General features: G+C 38.1%; 1 protein-coding gene across 14 annotated transcripts in view; it reads left to right on the top strand.

Moving 5' to 3' along the window:
- Positions 1-1,404: 1,404 nt before the first annotated feature.
- GTDC1 (glycosyltransferase like domain containing 1) overlaps positions 1,405-13,369 on the top strand; it is a 564,348-nt gene continuing 552,383 nt past the window's right edge. For 10 of the 14 annotated variants that reach the window (XM_074302050.1, XM_074302045.1, XM_074302046.1 and 7 more), the window contains exon 1: positions 5,782-10,818. The gene's annotated coding sequence lies outside the window, so the exon portion shown is untranslated. Of the gene's footprint in view, positions 1,505-5,780; positions 10,819-13,369 lie in introns of those variants that run through there. The other 4 variants (XM_074302058.1, XM_074302053.1, XM_074302057.1 and 1 more) reach the window with 3 other exon arrangements.

Raw genomic sequence — 13,369 nt, 5'->3', positions numbered from 1 at the left:
ATTTATATTTTAACTTGTATTATATTAATCATGTGCCTGTCTTATAAAGTTGTACCCTTCCCCAATATCACATTTATGACCCAGAAAGGACTCTTAAAAGTTTTCTCACTTTATAGATGAAAAAACTGAGGCCTAGAGAAAATCAGAGGTATGATATCCTGTGTTTTATACATTAATAGCTGACAGAAAACGCCAGTGCAATTAAGCTTAAGAACTAACACAAGATTTCATGCCATGAAAATTCAAAAAGCATATTGAGAGATGAAACTTTAGAAGTAATGACAAAAAAGTGGAAATATTCTGTGAATATAAAAATTATCAGGGGGCAGCTCCCTGATGCAATGGATATATCAGGGGTTCTCAAAGTATGGGCGGTGGGCCAGATGCAGCCAGCCAGGTTATGGAGACAGAATGTGAGTTTTTGTTTTTACTACAGTCCTGCCCTCCAACAGTCTGAGGGACAGTGAACTGGCCCCCTATTTAAAAAGGTTGAGGACCACTGATAGATCAATTGGCCCCAGAGTTAGGAAGACCTAAGTTCAGTTCATGCCCTCAGATACTTGATCTTTACTAGTTGTGTGACCCTGAGCAAGTCACTTAACTCCAATTGCCCTCCACCCTCAAGTTTTCATTTTTGGGACTGCTATTAATTTGCATGGTATGATAAAAAGAAGGTTGATTTATTTAGTTGGACCTGAGTAGTATACACACACATTTATTTTTCCTTTCCTCATCTGACCAAGTTTAAACTCCTTAGCATGAACTTCAATTAAATACCTATCCTTTTGACATTCACTCTATACGATTTCAAGCTGCAACACTTTGGGCCCGATCTCACCCTTCCCCCCCAGATTTTATTCTTGTGAAAACAATAGTGTTATGCCAGCATCTAGTAATTACACCTTCAAAGGTTCAAAGTACTTAAATCTTACGATTTCATACTTTTTTCTTCATCTGGGAAATGGGAATAATTCCATAATTTTATTTCAAAAGGACATCCTGGAGGATTCTTTTTCGGGAAAAGGACACTTTTTCACTATCATTAATAAAAATACGATTTGAATAACTAAATGGTATCAAATGGGGGGAGGGGGGGTTGAGGGTACCGGGGAGAAACTAAGATGCTATTAACCAGCAGGGAGACCACTGAAGGGATAAAAAAGAAAAACTTAAGACGTTATAAGCAGACACTGAAGGGTCAAACAGAGGTACCTGGCCTGAAAACAAACGGAAAGGAGTAGTGAGCAGAAGAGAGGAGTGAACGGGCAGGAAGAAGTAGTCAGGAGAGGGGCCCTGGGAGGATTTATGTTTGGCAGGTTAGGACAAAGCTGTCAGTAGTGGACCTGGAGGAAGCGGGGAGGGGAAGTTCTGGGATTATTCCGAAGGGAGAGATGGAGGAGGAATGGGAAAGCCAATCCTGAGAGAGAAGCTGAGGGAGAGACGGAGAACAAGAACGAGGAAGGGTGAAGCGGGGGCTGTCCGGAGGAAGCCCCGGAGAACCGAGGTCTGCGCTGAGGGAGGCCCGAGGGGGTGTGAGAAAGGGAAAAAAGGCTGATTAAGGACGGAAAGCAGCAGTGGGGAAGGGAGCGGAGGAAGTTAGGAAGGTGAGTGGGAGGGAGGTCAGGGGCAGAGGCGGGGTGACCGAGGCAGCCCGCTAGGGAGACAGATAAGGGCGGGCGGGGAGGGGAGACAGGAAAGAAGGGAAAGGAGAGGAGAGCAGAAGAGAGGAGGGGCGGGCCGGAGTGGGGCTGGAGGGAGGAGAGGCGGAGCCTCTTCCGTACGTGCCAGGAGGCTGCGGCGCGGGCTGGGGGGGTGGGGGAGCAGCTTGGAGGGGAGGGGGGAGCTGCGGCGTCGGCGCGTCGCCTTGCTGGGCCGCGGCCGGTGGTCAGGAGGGAGAGAGGAGGAGGAGGAGGAGGAGGAGGAGGAGGAGGAGAAGGAGGAGGAGGAGGAGGAGGAGGAGGAGGTGAGTAGGTTCTGGGCTGGTGGGGGAAGCAGCGCGGGGCAGTGCGTGCGCGCCGGGATCAGGGCTGGCGACGAGCGGGGGAGGGAACGAAGGAGGATCTGCCCCTCCTCCCCCCCTCCCTCCCACCTTTCCCTCCCCGCGGGAGCGTGGCGGGGCGCGCAGTTTGGAGCTCCCCGAGGAGGGGCGCGCCTTGGGGGGGGCGGGTGAGGGAGGGGGAGGCGGAGCTGGGGCTGTGCGCCACTAATCCCAGGTGCTGAGAGTTGAGGAGGGAGGTGCCGCGTGGGCCCCCTTGCAACTTGCTGCACTTCCCCACCTCTGTTCGGAGGGGAGAGGGGAAAAAAAGGTTTGCATTTTAACCTTCCCTTCCTTCCCTCACCACCCTCCGCCCCCGCCGATTTTTCTTTTTCTTTCATAAATATCCATTTGAAACTTAAAAAAAAATTTTTTTTTTTTGTTTCGGTTTTAAACGTCCCTCTTCCTCCGTCCTTCTCTACACACGCACTTCCCCTCGCTTAAAGCCCGGCGGAGCGGCGCTGCTTCCAGCCTGTGCTCCAGCCTGCACCCGGCTCTTGCTCCCCCTTCCGAGCCCTTACCCCTACTCCAATTATCCTTCCAACCCTCACCGCCCCCTCCCCCTTCTCCCCAGCCTTTCTGACAGCCACATGGTTGAAACAGACTCGGCAGTTGCGTTCCCGCAGCCCCACTGTTGAAATAGACACGGGAGCTCCGGCGTTTCACTGTGGAAACTGACATAGGCGCGCAGAGCAACCCCTGCTGAAATTGACGAGCAGCTCTGGCACTACGATGCTGAAATACGCACGGAGTAGGGTTTTGAGGACCAGGATGGGCAGGAAGGGTGTGCGTGGAGGTGACCCATTCAGACCCGGGTGCTCTTACGGCCAGGCCTGGGTGGAGGGGGGAGAGGGAGGACTATGTGTCTCTGATGACTAGGACTGGAATGCCTATTTTCTCGAGGCAAGTCGGAAGAAAACCCAGAATAAATGGGTTTTAAAAGGAGGGGGCGCCTCTTTGCCAGACAGCCAGGCTCCCCTCTCCCGAACAACTCGTGGACGTTCCTGCAGTTACACATCAGGAAACATGTGCCGCCCAATCGATTGACTGGCGACTAGAAGCTCCTCGAAGTAGATTCACTGTCAGCTCCCCACCTGCCCTTCTATCTCTAGAACCCCAAAACCTTAACGAACATGTCTGTGCGAAGGCACCTTCTTGTTTTGGTTAAGAGAGCCGGGAGACAGTCTGGAGGAGCGAGCTGTGCGGTTTTTATTTTGTTTAAAAAATCTCAAGTGCCGCACACAGATAAATCCAGCAATGAATGCGAGAGGGAGGGTGAGCTAACTAAGTATTTACCTTACTATCCATCCTGAAGTAGTGCTCTGCCAAATAAACGACGCTTCACAGTTCTTGGAGAATTGTAGGTTATGTTTAATTTAAGATAATTCCTAAACCCTTAAGAGATGTAGCTCCAAAAATGTTGACTTCAGCGCCTTTTTCCTTCTCCATCACAGTGTGAATCTGAAAACTCCTGTTTATAGTAATTTTCAACCCAAAGTGGATTCCGCTGTTCAGCTCCCACATTCCTAACTTCTAGTCATTTGGGGTCACCCATTAATTTGATTTTAAAGTTTAGCCCAGTAGTCAGGTAAAGGAGCTGTGGATCGCAGCTTTATGTTGAAAAGTGGTTCAGTATAATTCAATAGAGCCATTTTATTGGACTCTATTAACCTGTTTAACCTTAAGCCTTAACCATGACAGGAGTTTCATGTAGGAATCCACATGCCAAGTGCAATATTGAATTTTAATTAGAGCATCTTAGGCCTGAAGTGGGATAGATTCTCCTCAGTTCCCACTCCTCTCCTCTCCCCCCTCCCCCACCCCATCCCCTTAAGTTTGCTTAACTATAACTTAATAAATCTGTTTTACTACTGAAAGTGGAGGAATCATGAAATTCTTTTAGTAATGTAGAAAACAAACTAGGCCCCCAGCTTCTTAAACTGTGGATCCCCACTCCATGTAGGTTATCTTAACTGAATGTGAAGGTCATGAAATCATGACTTATCAGTAAATATTTGATTTGTATACCTAAATTTTGCAGGTGAATACATACCAGTTTCTTTACTGAAAAAATCACAATTGGAAAAAGTTTAAGAAGCCCTGAGCAAGACCATATGAGATAAAGTAGGATGTTATTATCTTTGTAGTCTACCAATTGGAGAAATAAGATAGCTTCTTGATTACCAGCTTGAAAGCTAAGTACGTAATTTTTCCAATAGTGGAACCATAGACTTTGGTGTCATTGGGAATGAAGAGATTATCCAGTCCAGTCTGCTCATTGTAGACAAGAGAAAACAGGTCCAGAAAAGTTAAAGCCATAGAGCTACATTGGCAGGAACCTGGAAGTTATCTATATTTGTTTGAATTGATTAATGGAATAACCAGAAATGGATTGATAGTTAAACCAGAAATAAGTTTTTTTGGCCGAATAATCTGTCAAGTAACTACACCCATTAAATAGATCAGTTAATCTACACATCTCCAATTAATTTCTACTTTGTAGATGTAGTTTCTGCTTATTTGAACCTCAATGCCATAGATCCAAGTATAAACAGTTTGTATTTTGGAAATGTTTATATGCTGCCAAATTAAACATATCTTTGCCTTTTCAGTTGTAACATAGTATTTTCACTTGTAATATGTAGTATTTTTCACTTTTTCAATTACATATATATATATATTCTTGGTTTAGAGACACTCATTTGATACTCTAAAAGAGTTTTCAGAGTTTATTGCCTGGCACATGCTTAATAAATGTTGATTCTTTGATTTTAGGGATATTACAGTTCTCAATGTGACTAGACTTCACTGGAATAAAAAGTTCTATAAAAATATAATTAAATTCAACTAATAATAAGCAGTTAATACGTTCAAGGTCCTGAAGATACAAAAATAGCTATGGCAGTCTTTGTCAAAGCAGTTTACAATCTAATAGATAGGGAAAGTACATATTTAAATAACTGATTTTGGACAGTGAGTGAAATGCAAAGTAGATGTCTTGGAAATATAGTAAATGGAAATTAGGAAGGGAAAAAAAAAACTTTCATTTAGGAGTCCTTAATGGAGGTGACAGGATGAATTGAACCTTGAAAAAAGGTAAGATTTCAATAGCTGGCATTGGAGATACCATACTAGGCATGGGAGGTAGAGGACATGGAACAAAGGGATGTCTATGGAAAAGAACAGAATAGAAATGAAGGATGAAGAGTAGTCATTTTTGACAGCAGGATCCATTTTCAAACCTTCCCTCAAATACTTATTTATCAGTATCTACTCTTCACACTTACAGCAGATTACCCAGCCTTCCACACCACTAAAAAAGGATTAGTGAGTAGCTTTATTTCATTTGACTTTGGCATTGCCTATTTGAGATAGTCTCCTCATTTTGAAGATGAGGAAACTGGAGGGCAGAGAGGTTACATAAGTTGTAAGGAAGAGAGCCAGAATTAAAACTCATATTCAGTGTTTCTCCAGATTGCTCCAGATTTTGGTTCTCTTCTCTTCTTTCTCTTCCTCTCTTTCCTCTTCCATCCTTAACCCTTTCTTTTGCTTTTGACACTCAACCACACCCTTATACTTTTTCACTTACCTTCTAGTTAACCAGAGACACCAAACACTATTGCTTCTGTATCTTATCTCTCTAAATCTAACCTCTTCTCTTTCCCTTCTCCACCCACCCTCCCTTACTCTCAGTATGGATATTCTTTTTTTTTTTTTTTTTTTGCTTTGTTTCTTGGCTTTGTCATTAATTCCCACAACTAACTTATTTGTTGAATTGATTCCCAAACACTGCTGTCCTCCATGCATGGAATAAATATTGAGAGCTGTGTAGTAGGAGTAAATGAGTAGGGAAGGAGACCTAGAAGATTCGTTGTTGCAATAAATAGAGTCAGGGATATAAGTATCCTCCTTTGCTACATGTTAAATTCTAAAGTAAAATCTGCTAAATTCTTACCCTATCATTAAAACTTAGCATAAATGCCCATCTTCTTCATGAAGCTTTCTTTAACAAAAACCTGTTTGATAATAATCTTCTTCTTAGGGCAGGGGTTCTCAAACTATGGCCCAAGGGCCAGATACGGCCCACTGGGTTATGGCAAATGGGCTGAGGGGCGGAGACAGAGTGTGAGTTTTTGTTTTTACTATAGTCTGGCCCTCCAAAAGTCTGAGGGACAGTGAACTGGCCTCCTATTTAAAAAGTTTGAGAACCACCGCCTTAGAGCCTTATATTTTACTAATTAATATATTTGCAATATCAGATATTTGAGTAAGATATTTATAAAACATTTAACAAACTATCTTGCACATAAATCTTTCTTTCCCTTTCCTGTCCCCCTTCCCTATTTATCTATGTGTATTAACCTACCGACCCTTGCCTAGATCCAGAGGCTGTCCCAGGAAGGACATCTTTGCTTTCGAATACTCTATTCCCCTAATCCTATTCCACCTGAGATATTGATAATCTAATCTCAATGATCAAGAATCTCTTTTGTGGGATTGAAAATCAAATCAACCTTATCCTTGCAACTATGCTAGGAGTAACAGTCTAATGCCCTATGGGATCCACTTATTCTACTAAGTTATATAGGGTTGGCTGCAATGAAACTCCCTTCACTGACAACCCCCTCACTGTTTTCTCATACTCATCCATGGCAGCTCTGTCCCTCTGATGTCTTTATTTCATTCTTACATTGTGTTCCTTGGAATCCCTTTTTCCTTGATAGCAAACTGATCTTCACATTAGACTTGGTAATTACTCTGTATTTTATGTTTACCAGTCAGTAAACTTATTGTGTTTTTGTTTCTTCTCATACAATATAAACTCAGGAACTTTATAATTTCATTTTTATATCCCTAGCACCATTCTGGCACATAGTAGGTGATTAATTCTTACTGAATTTGTGCCTCATTTAAGCTTTGTTTCACTCTTAGGGCTTAATTCTGTGCTCTATTTAAATACCATTTAAGTAATATTAAATGAAATAATATAGTAAGTAATATAAGAGGAAAAAGTAATCTTAAATGAATGAATGAAGGGAAAGAGTATCAGGTAAGGCTGAAAGATCACTGACAGGTCCTTGAATGAATTTGTTGGCAGTTCATAGTTAAGAATTCAGGAGGCAAGAGTATACCACTGAAAGTTTTTTGGCGAAGTATGTGATCAGAATGCTTCATGTTAAAGATTACTCAGGTAGCAACTTGAAGATTTGATTTAAGAAGGAAAAAACATAGGGTCAGGCAGGCCTTAATTAGAGTCTAGGTGACAAGAAATGAAAGCAGTCATGAACTAGGTTGCAGTGTGAAGGAAGGGATATATGAGAATGCAGAGGAAGAATAGATGGGATTTGGCAGCTGTATATAGGAAATAAGACGTAAGTGTAAGATGAATTTGAAGTTATGAACCTGGTGACTGGGAGAATAATGGTAAATAAAATAGAAATAGAGAAACTGGTGGTATTGAAGGAAAAGGCAAGCTTTTAGGAATGGAGAAGATGACATTGATTTGGGGCAAGGTCATTTTGAGCTATAACTGTGGCATCCAAAAACAGATGTGAAACAAGCATCTGGAAACGTGAGACTAGATTTTGTGGATAGATAGGAAACTGACAGGTAGATATAGGGACACCAGCAAAAAGATAATATTTGAAGCCACGGGAGTATGTGATATCACCAGGGAAAGAGTATGTCAAGAGATAGACTAAGGGATAGAAGTGAATGAAGAAGAGTGAGGAGGATGAGGAGCCTGCCCCAGAGACAGAGAAAGGAAAAGATCTGTTGGGTAGCAGTATGCCTGGAGTATAGGAATATTCTCATTTTGATATAAGTATTTGATATAAGCATTTTATTATGCTTGCATAATGTTGCATTGTTTCCTTTCTAGTTTTATTACTCGTTTGATCTGCCATGCTAAATATTGGTGTTCTTTAACCAGAAACCAAAGTTATATAAGTGAAGACTTCTAAGAAGCTTTTTCAGTTTGCTTAAGGAATTTTCTTTTCACTTCTCTTTTATTGTTAGCAAATCTTAGCCCCTTGACTCTGCAGCTTGGATCATTTGTTTGTATTTGCTTTTCATTAAGGAAAGTTCTATAATTTCTTTTAGAAAGTACCTGGACCACACCTATTATTCAGTAGTCCTTGAGATAAAAAAAAAAAAATGGATCCAGGTTGGATTAACAAAGTCAGTAGTGATTCTGACTTATGAATGATCTGTGCTGTGCGGTAATGAGTAATCCAAAGTAGGTCACACTGGGACCTTCTGATTAGTCTATATTCATTCCTTTTGATTGTCTAATACTCACATTACTGCAAAATTAACAATACTGGCATTTTTCATGTATAGGAGACTTCAGATCACTAGTTGATCTTAATCGGTACTTTTCATTAATTTCTATGACAACTGAAGAATTTGAAATATATTCTCTTACATGCTTTAGAAATAGTTTTAGTCTTCTTTCTTTTCCTAATTTAGTAGATGTCTATTATTAATGCATGTGGGTACATGTAGTATAGATATAGATAGCTATCTATAATATCACTTTACACAAACACACATTTTAATAATCAAATCAGAATATGATTTAACTATAGCCATGACTAATTACCAAAATGGAAAACAAATATTGATCTAGGAATTTAGAATTCGGATAAAGAGAAAAAATTTGATCTTTTCGGAGAGGCTTTGCCTGAACAGATACATATTTAAACAAAGATTCACCAATTATTTGACAAAGCATTTGTGTTTCATTTGTCAATGTAGAAAAAGGTGTGCACATTTTTCCCTTTCTTTTCCTTTGAGATTTTATATCCCTTCAGTTTTTTCTTGAATACATGATTAATATGTATGCATTATTTTATATTTCTTATACTTAGAAGTTTTATAGCACTATAAAGGATTGAGTTTAATGGCCTTATATTTGTTCATTAGTAATTATATATACTAAAGAGTAAAGTCTCATTAAAAACACTTAAATGCTTGGTAATAAAAAAAGAAACCCCTTTTTGTTTTTGTTTTTTCCATAGAATCCCACTTATTGAATTAAAGGAAGTCATGAAACTCTTTAGTAGCCTGCTTCTTTTTAATTTGGTCCCAGAACAGAGGCCATATATTGAACACCAAAATTGCCAAGTAATAAAAACACTAGGTATTATAAAGAATTCTTTCAATTTTTCTCTTAAAATTTCTTCTTCTTCTTCTTCTTCTTTTTTTTTTAATTCAAGTATTGTCCAGCCAAATTTTATATACAAACCTATACTTTTAATGAGAGGACAGTTTGAATTAGGATTGGCCCTTTTATCCTCTTTTAAATGGACAGTTTACTAATTGTGTGGAAGTAAACACTTTGCAATTCCAAAAGCAAAATTTCAATTAGCTGAATGAAATGAGGTACATGAAATTAATTCAGATAAGTGGGGGAGTCTTTAATGTAAATGATGCATGTCAAGGGACATGACCTCATTTCTAATTTTTTTAAGGCTCTTGTTTAGCCTTTGCTATTAGATTGCTATCTTTCTCATTTGCCCCTCTCCCTTTATCTCTTTTTTTTCCTCTCTCTCATTCTTTTTAATATGGCTCTATAGAGTTTTTGTTTTGTTTTATTTTGTTTTGTGTTACCCCTTTTCTCTGAGAAGAAGAGCATTGTAATCTATGATGAGTGCATCTATATTGTCCTTTAGATGGTACTCCCACAGAGTTCCATTTTGTTACCTTTCCTGTTACTCATGTATATGTCCTTGATGCAATTAATGCTTTTACTCACAAACAGAGAATTTGAATTGGAAGGAATCTCAGAGATTATCTGTTTAATTTGTCCAGAATGACAGTCCCCTTCTCTACATTCTCAATTAGTGTACTAGGTGTTCTAGTGTCTATTTCAAAATCTCTAGTTAGGGAAAAATGCATTACCACCTAGGACAATCCATTCTACTTTTAGAGGGCTCTAATTTGGTCTCTGAATCTTACCTTTTATTTCTAGTTATTAGTGCATTTCTTTTTCACATAAGATATCTCAGCCTTATGGCTTTTCCTTTGATAAATCCAGAATTGTTTTTACTTGGGCTTCAGTTATGATGAATTGCATGGATTAAGACGACTCGTTGCCTGGATGAAAAAGACATAGCTGAAGCTAAATTTATATTGTTGTGCTTGAAATATATTACTACTAGGTTCAGATTAGTAGAAATAATGAACCCCTTGAACTGACTGAATTTTCAGATTTGCTTAGGATATTTCCATTGGGGTGGAACCAGTGACCATATTTTACATAATTATCATATTGAATAGTGTTACCTTGAATACATGTTACCACTTCAAGAGATTGATTATTTGTATTAATTGGGTTCTGGCAGTTTAGGCTAGATAAATATACCTAATATATTTGTCCTTATTGTAAACTTATGTCTTAACTTGGGTAAGTCCCAAGTGATGGTCAAGTTGATGAAAAGTAAAGGTTTGCAGAAGGAATGGTAAGGTTAAGTGTGCTCACATTATTAATGCAGTGTTTCCACATTTTGTTACAGATGGTATATTTAAAGAAATTTGCAAGCTTTAAAGTGTTATATAAATTAGCTTTTATTATTATTATTATTAATTTATTATTTATTATTTTGAGCTTTGTAACTTTGGTTTTGGAATATTCATGATGAAACAGTTTTATTACTTTCCAGTTAATGACCAAAGTGTTTCCAAATAGAGATCTACCTGGGTTGACCTATTTCAAAGAAAGAGGTTCAGCCAGGTTCTTATGGAAGGTGCAGATGACTAAATGATAAATGAACTGAAAGGTAAGATCTAGGTATATCCTGTCTCTCTCTAATATCATTCCCCCTCCTCCCTCCCTTTTTTTTAAAACATAGGATACTGTTGTCTTAGCAGTTCTTGGTGATAGTAATATTTGTATTTTAGATCATTATAAGTCTACCTTGTATTGCCACTTGAAACTACTTTCTGAAATCTTAAATTGTGCTGATCCAAACATTCGGTTTTTTGGTCAATCCTATCCCCTTGGTTTACTTCTTAGTGAGTTTCTTAATACTAGTTCTTATATCTATATCTATATCTATATCTATATCTATATCTATATCTATATCTATATCTATATCTATATCTATATCTATATCTATCTATCTATCTATATCTATAAAGTTACTGAATGATTCGTACATTGATCTCCTTAGGACAGGTGTGTTCTGTGTGTCCATTTGTTTTCAGTAACGTCCAATTCTTTGTAACCCCAGTTGGGGTTTTCTTGGCAAAGATACTGACGTGGTTTGCGGTTTCCTTCTCTAGCTCATTTTTCAGATGAGAAAACTGAGGCAAACAGGATCAAATGATTTGCCCAGAGACTCACAGCTAGTAAATATAGGGCAGGTGTATTTAAGAGTAAAAGGTCACCAAAATCTAGATAAAAGTAGAAGCCCCTTCCAAATAGTGATTCAGTCAACAAATAATTTTATTAACTGTTTACTATATTCCACAGTCTGAAAATCAGTTTTCTTTCTCCTCTTTATCTCAAGTTTAGCATTTCTTTCTAGCACATTATAGGTATTTTTTGAATGTATCAATGATAACATATTAGTTAACATATAGTGCTTAGTCTCTGCTGGGCATGGTGCTAAGCACTTTACAATCATTATTTTATTAGATCCTCACAACAATCTTAAATAGGCATTATTATTATTATTATTATTTTGCAGATAAGGAAACTGAATTAAAGAGAGATTAAATAATTTCTTCAACTAAGAAATATCTGAAGCTGGACTTAAACTCAGGTCTTCCAAATTCTAGGTGCAGTGTTCTTTTGACTGTGTTAGCTAGCTGCCTATATAACCAAAGATGTCATATAAATGTGTTTTTGGTTCTTTAGATAAGAGAGCCAAAAAAATAGTATCAGGGATTAATAAATGAGTTTTTGATTTAGTATACATTTGCCTTCTCAACTTTTCTTTCTAATTTTTTTGATATCAGTCAAATTGCTTATACCTAGTTATACCTAGATCTTAACCTTTCAGAAGACTTATTTATCATCTGCATCTTCCATAACAAATATTAGGAAATTTTTATTCTCTTTTTGTGAATCTCAAATTATATTCAAGTATCTGGCTCCAAAAGCATATAATCATGCAGATTTTAAGTAACAAGAATATTTGAAAAGTAAAAATGACCTAAAATGCCCTTTAAAAAAAAGTTACCATAGATCCTTGCAAAATTTGACTAGAACTTAAACTAGGCACAAATGTAAAATTAGGACATAGTACAATAAAATTTGAGTAATTTAGACTAATTAAAAGGAAAGGTCAATATGAATTTACAAAAGTTTGTGCTATGGAATATTCATGATGAAACAGTTTTATTACTTTCCAGTTAATGACCAAGTCGACCTATTTCAAAGAATTTTTGATGCTTATTTGAAATTAATTTTTAGATTTAGGGACAAATACCATGTTGAAGCCTTTGAAATGGAATGTGATCTTAAGTTGTAGAATGGTTCCCCTCTTGTTTATGTCATTAATTGCTTATCAGATGCCACATAGATAATTCATAGAAATTTTCAGCCTTCACAAATTCAGATTACCACAGATTTTAAAGGAATTAATGACGTTTTTCTGTATTGTTAGATGCTCATATGGAGCCTGGCAAAATAACTTATTTTCCCCAGTATTTCACTTAATCACCAAATTTTTTAGTGCCTACTATGTGTCAGGCACTATGCTAAGTTCTGGGAATACAAAGAAAGGTAACAAAAGTAAACAGTCCCTAATTTAAAGGAGTTCACAGTCTAATGGGGAAATCTTTGTACAAAAAGTACATGCCAAATATATTCAGAATAATCTCAGAGGGAAATCACTAAATTAAAAAGGCAGAAGAACCTTCATTAAGACTTGAAGGAAGTGAAGAAATGAAAGTGAAAAGGGAAAGAGATCCAAGCATAGAGAGCAGCCAGTGAAAATGTAGATAGTTAGGAGATAGAGCAAGGACGCTGGTTTTATTAGATTGCAGAGTATGTGTAAAGAAGTAAAATGTAGGCAAACTGGAAAGATATGAAGGGGCCGGGTTATGAAATATTTTTAAAATCAGAGGATTTTATATTTGATCCTGTAAGTAAAAGAGCTACTAGATTTTTATTAAGTAGACAGGTGACATGGTCAGATCTTCAGGAAGGACAATTTGACATTTGAGTAGAGGATGAACATAAGTTGGGAGTGATTTGAGAAAGAGACTACGAAGCACAGGATCAACAAAAAAGGGCACTGTTAAATGCTTAAATGCTAAGGATTTCATTACCGCTGTAGGATGTTTGGTGTTTAGGGTTGGGTAGTCTCAGAACCACTGGAC

The sequence above is a fragment of the Sminthopsis crassicaudata genome, chromosome 3 (genome assembly GCF_048593235.1).
Source record: "Sminthopsis crassicaudata isolate SCR6 chromosome 3, ASM4859323v1, whole genome shotgun sequence".
In the NCBI taxonomy this organism is placed as follows: domain Eukaryota; kingdom Metazoa; phylum Chordata; class Mammalia; order Dasyuromorphia; family Dasyuridae; genus Sminthopsis; species Sminthopsis crassicaudata.
Note: the sequence above shows the minus strand (reverse complement) of the source record. Positions and strands in the feature narration are given on the sequence as shown.